Here is a 6127-nt window from a genome sequence, read left to right on the forward strand (position 1 = left end):
GTATCTTTCCTCAAACAAGCAACAAGTGCTCACACTGGAGCTGGTGCTGGAACATGTGACATAGCATACCTTCTAAAAATGGACTCACGTTTCCACTAATTTGAGAGCCCAGAAATTACAGATCTGGATGTTGGTGTTCCTTAACCCAGTAACAGACATCATATAAACCACTTGCAAACTTTGCTTCTTTCTTCTTGTCCCTCTCTTTTTAAAAGATTTTTCAGTTTCTTTATACTTTGCTCTGAAGTTCTGCTGAACCCAGCTTTAAGTATCTCCTCTTGTACACCTTGGCTTTTCTTTTCAGTTTTTCTGGTATTCCCTATGAAGACCATATTGCAAGTAATGCATTTGTTTCTTCCACAGACCACTGATGAATCATTGTTCCTGTTTTTGCTGTGGTTCTTGTGTTTTTAGTTCTATATGTAGAAAATGTGCGTAAAAAACATTACGTAGTGACACCAAGACCACACCCTTTAGCCACTATGTGCCATGGGTTTGATGGCACAAGATCAGAAAGATTATGGGGCCAAAATGGTACCAATTTTGCTTGATGAGAACCATTTTGTCAATGGAAAAGCATGGAACCATTCAAGATTTTGACACCAGCACTGTCTCACGCTAGTGGGAAAGTGTTATAAGACGTTTAAAAATGTTAAACTTCAGAATGATTTTGTGCAAACACCAGGAATGTACTCTTAAATATGTATAAATAGCTTAAATCTTTCAAACTATTGACATGATACCAGATTTCAGTAACATGAATTTCACCCCAACACGTTTGGAGGTGTGCTTCCATCTCTGCATTACCCTAAGTCTACTGTAGATTCTTACAGTGTGAAACTGGATAAACATTTAAGCTATATTAGACATTCAGCATGTGCTTATAAATAAAGGATGATTTATTATCTTTGTGATGCTATGGGCAACATTTGACATCACTACATGTATTTATATGTAAAAGAATTTCCTCTTCCCATTTCTGCTGGAAAGTGACACAGGTTGACAGAGAGTGATGAGCAACATAGCTAATTGATATAACACTCTATGTGTTGTTTAATTATCTGTCTAATTAGTGAGCTTTTCATGGAGTGGAACTACTCAGCCCACAGAATGCTGCAAAGCTACAAATAACATGGATGTGAGAACCTACTGCAAATACTGTATACTCTAGGAGCTGTTTTTAGGTGTCAACATTAGGTAACAGTTTAAGGATGTATTTGCCTCCTGTCAATAATTTAGAGTGATCCACGATGAACTGTCTGGATCTGGCCAAGAGGTTAAAACATCGTTGGCTCCACTTGCAGTGTGATGTGTGATATTTGTGCACAAATAAATGTACATATTGAGATTTTTTCTTCTTAAACTATGAAAACTATGTCTCCACTTCTGAAATATGCATAATCCTTACAATGATTTACTGTTTACATTGTTTAAACATGCTCTGCTGTGTGAGTGTAAAAGGAGGTTTGGGGCATTTTCTATGAGTAAAACAATGGTTTTAACTATGCAAGATAATTATTTCTGTGTAAAGTACACAAACAGATGTTTTTTGAGAAATCTGGTGATTTTTTTAAACATTGTATGGAAAATCCAGTAGATGACATCAGTATCGTATTAGGTTCCTGGCTGCTGGGTCTCAACTTCACAATTAAAAATTCACAAATTTGTCCATATTTAGTTAAAGTTACCTCTAAACTGATGCTATCTTTTTATGTGCCATAATAAAAATTTAGTGTTGGTACACATATAGGAATATTATATAGATAAGACCTTTGGTAGATAAATTCTCTAGGCTACCACCAACTTTCCCCTTCTGTCCGTACTTTGACCAAAAACGCTAACAGCATAATTTAATTTCCCAGAGTGTAGAAGTGAAGGAATAAAAGCCAAACCAGACATGTTTTTAAAGTAAGTTAAAGAACCACACAGAAGCTATCGGATCTATGCTGGATGGGCCAACAGGAAACGCTATCTTGTCAGAGAGGGAATGCCGGAGATGTTGGGCAGAATAAGATCCTGACATCTTAATGGATTGCAGCAGCTTCAGCCATGTGGAAGAAGGACACCCGTGTAGAAACAGAATACTGCCATGCCCTTCACACTCACAACAGCAGAATGGAACTTCCACAATGTGGTGACAGCAGCACCCAGGGGCAGATGAGCTCACATGGTGTGTGCAATGCTCCACTTGAGGTTCAACATGGTTATTCAGTTGCAGCTTCAAGTGTGGTAACCTGCCACTACTCAGATTTGTCTCAGGATCCTCAGATGACACCATAGCCACTAATCTGTGCTCCTGTTTACCTTGTGCTCCTGTAGACTTTCAAGATGTACTGGAGTCTGTTTGTGTTTATGTTTTTGTTCCTCATTCTCCATTTAGTTCATGAGCTCAGAGGCACAGGCTTGTGTCACTTTCACCTTCTGTGTGATGAATGTGTATATGAGTGGTCAGGGGCAGTTGTAACTCTTCTTCACTGATGTAATAGTGCAGTGTGTTTTGTGATAGGGGTAACGTAAAAATTGCTTATGTGCAGGAAGCACATACCTGAATCCACATGAGAGAATAAAACCATGAATGATTTTAAATCAGGTCTAAGTACTAGAAGTCAGCAGCTCTAGTTGAAGGCTTCCAAAGCATCCAGTCCATTTGGCAGTCATACTGTTGTATACAGGATCAGTCCTTGGTGAATTGGCCAAATGATCTCGTACTGAGTGAATGGCCAAGTTTGGTAGGATCAGTTGATATGTGGTAACATATTGAGAGAAGCAGATTTCCTTTCAAAGTGGCACACGCTGAGCTGCCTTCAGCCCATATCTTTACAACATGTGGGGTGTGCTTACTTAAGGATCATACATATCAGAGGAGATGCCAATTCTGGATTCCAAATTAGACTTGTGGAAATGTTTTTTGTCTGCTGAGCAAACCTCAGAATCACCTGCAGGTTGGACTCAGCAGGTCTATAGCATGAGACTTTGCATTAAGGGGCATCAGTCTTCTTCACCTAAAGGTGCTGCAGATCAAAGCTTCATCCAGAGAAAGCTGATACAGTAACACAGCACCATGCCAGTTCCTGGTATCTGATTGCCACTAGTTTTAGCATACTGTCATTTGAGTTGAAGGCCATGTTTCTGCTGATAGGTAACTAAGGCATGAAGCAAGAGGTAGAAATCCAAGATCAGAGATCTAGAAGGGTGGGCTTCTCCGAATATCCTCCACATGCTTCCACCTTCACTTCGTTCTGGTTTATGATCACACCCCTTGTTAGATATTGCCCTTTTTAATAGATTGGGCGACTAGTCTCTAATAGTGGCAAGTCTGCTGGGAGACTTCAGAGAATATTCAGGTCAGTGTGGACATGCTGGTTGTGAACAAGCGCCAATGTCCAAGGCCATCTGTGTTCATTTTCGAGGTGGTTGTTAGAAGTGAGTCCTCTTGTTTCCTAGCAAAGTCTATAAGATATTTGAGTGAAGCCGTTCATTATAAAATTAGTTTCCTTGGCAATGTTTAGCATCCCATCAAGAACACTGGTATTCCACACAGAGTACAATACATCAAAATACATAATGTTTGGTCAACCAGGTCTTTAGTTATTTGGAAAGACATTGATTGCTCAAGCAAAACACACTCTGTTGTGTTCTTGGAAATCTGTGTCAAGCATAGGTGACACATGGCGCAGCTATTACTCCAACCAAACTAGTGCTGAAAGCACATCTTTGCAATGCTAAGTACAATGGCTGTGTTTCTAGCATGAAAACAAGTTCATATAAGCAACATTTTAAGATATCACTAAATTGAGTGCTTTGTCATTTATAATCATCACATTTGCAAATATTCAGGGCATCTGTCTATATTTATATCGATATCTATATATACATATACATGCACACATGCAAATACACACACCCACACACACACACACACACACACACACACACACACACACACACACACACACACACACACACACACACACTACATGGACAAAAGTATTGGGATACCTACAAATTACACCTACAGGAGATTTTATGACATTCCATTACATAGGCATTAATATGGAGATGTCCACCCAGCTAAAACAGCTTCCACGATTCTGAGAAGGCTTTCTACAAGATTTTGGAGTGTGTCTGTGGAATTCATCCAGATGAGCATTTCTGGTGTCAGACACTGTTATTGAATGAAACAGCCTGGCTTGCAATCTCCATTCTATTTCATCTCAAAGGTGTTTGATGGGGTTGAGGTCATGGCCAGTCAAGTTCTTCCACAACTAACTCACCCAATCATGTCTTTATGGACCTTGATTTGTTCACTGGGGCACAGTCATGCTGGAACAGAACAAAGCCTTCTCACAAAGTTGGAAGCAGTCAATTGTCTAAAATGTCTTGGTATGCTGAAGCATTAAAATTTACCTTCACTGGAACTAAGGGGGCTAGGCTAACCTCTGAAAAACAGCCCGATAGCATTATCCCTCCTCCATCAAACTTTATAGTTGGCACAATGTAGTCAGGGAGGTTACGTTATTTTGGCATTTGCCAAACCCAGACTTCTCCATCAAACTGCCAGATAGATAAGTGTGATTTGTCACAGCCCAGAACTCTTTACCACTGCTCCAGAGTCCAGTGATGGTGTGTTTTAACACCATTCCATCCGATGATTTGCATTGTGCTTGATGATGTAAGACTTGCACACAGCTGTTTGGCCATGCAAACCCATGCTATGAAGATCCCAGCACACAGATTTTTTTTCTGATGTTAATGCTGGAGGAGATCTGGAACTCTGCAGTTATTGAATCAGCAGAGCTCTGGCAACTTTTACAGACTATGTGCCTCAGCACTTGGTAACCCCACTCTGTAACTTTTTGTGGTCTTGTCACTTCATGGCTGAGTTTCTGTGCTTCCTAAACGCTTCCACTTTTCGATAATACTACTCACAGGTGAACTTGGTATATCTAGGAAGCAAGAAATTTCATGATGTGACTTGTTGCAATGGTGGCATCTTACTAAAGTACCAGTGCTAGAATTCGGTGAGATCTTTGGAACAACCCATTCTTTTAAAAATGTTTGTAAAGGCAGACTGTGTGCCTAGGTGCTTGATTTGTCCCAATACTTTTGTCTATGCAGTGTATATATATATATATATATATATATATATATATATATATATATATATATATATATATATATATATATATATACATAATTTATTGATTGATTTATTAAAATAAATAAACTCTTTTTTCTGTACGTCGGCCTGTCAGCAGTATCTGTTTTAAAAGTAACCTGTGACACTGCAGTTGCAAAATAACCCCATGATTTGTCATGATATGCTAGGGCTGCTTTGCACATGTTCAGAGTGATTCCCATGTCTTCTTGTTGTTGTAACTGATGTTTGTGTCCATGTGTGGGCACTTGCACCAGAGGTGGGCTAATCTGACTCTCAATTCAATCTACATAGTCCCCTAGGAATTTCATATATTTACTGCATTCCAGCTCCTTGCTTGGGTACTCCAGAGTTCTTTAGCCCTCAATTACTTGGTTGAACAAAACAAAAATCTAGTCAACATGAACTGCATTGAGAACATCTGGTATAAAACTATACCCAAGTAAAATTATTAGTACTACTATAAAATTCTCACTAAAGTAGAAGTAAAAAGTCTATAGAAATCCTGATTAAGAGTAAAATCTAGGTGGTCAAAAAAAGACAAAAAAGCCCCAAAACAAACAAACACTAATTTTGCAAATAGCATCTATTAGCATGGCAGCTGAGGTTTGCAAAAGAATGATGCTATTTGTGACCAATTTGTGACCAACAGCCAAGCAAACTGGGTGCTGTCACTACTAGAAAATAAAATGTATATATATATATATATATATATATATATATATATATATATATATATATATATATATATATATATATATACACACACACACACACACACACACAATTAGTAATTAAATGTGAAAGATAAAACTAAAAATGCACTTTTTATAAAAAGCAAAAATATACTATGTATATACTATGTAAAATATAATTTACATTTTACTTTAGTAATGTAGCGCTGGTTACCCACCATTTTTCTCACATGGCTGTAGTCTAAGAGGAGTCTAGCACACAGCTGTAACTGTA

The sequence above is a fragment of the Electrophorus electricus genome, chromosome 16 (genome assembly GCF_041902795.1).
Source record: "Electrophorus electricus isolate QZ-2024a chromosome 16, ASM4190279v1, whole genome shotgun sequence".
Classification (NCBI taxonomy): Eukaryota; Metazoa; Chordata; class Actinopteri; order Gymnotiformes; family Gymnotidae; genus Electrophorus; species Electrophorus electricus.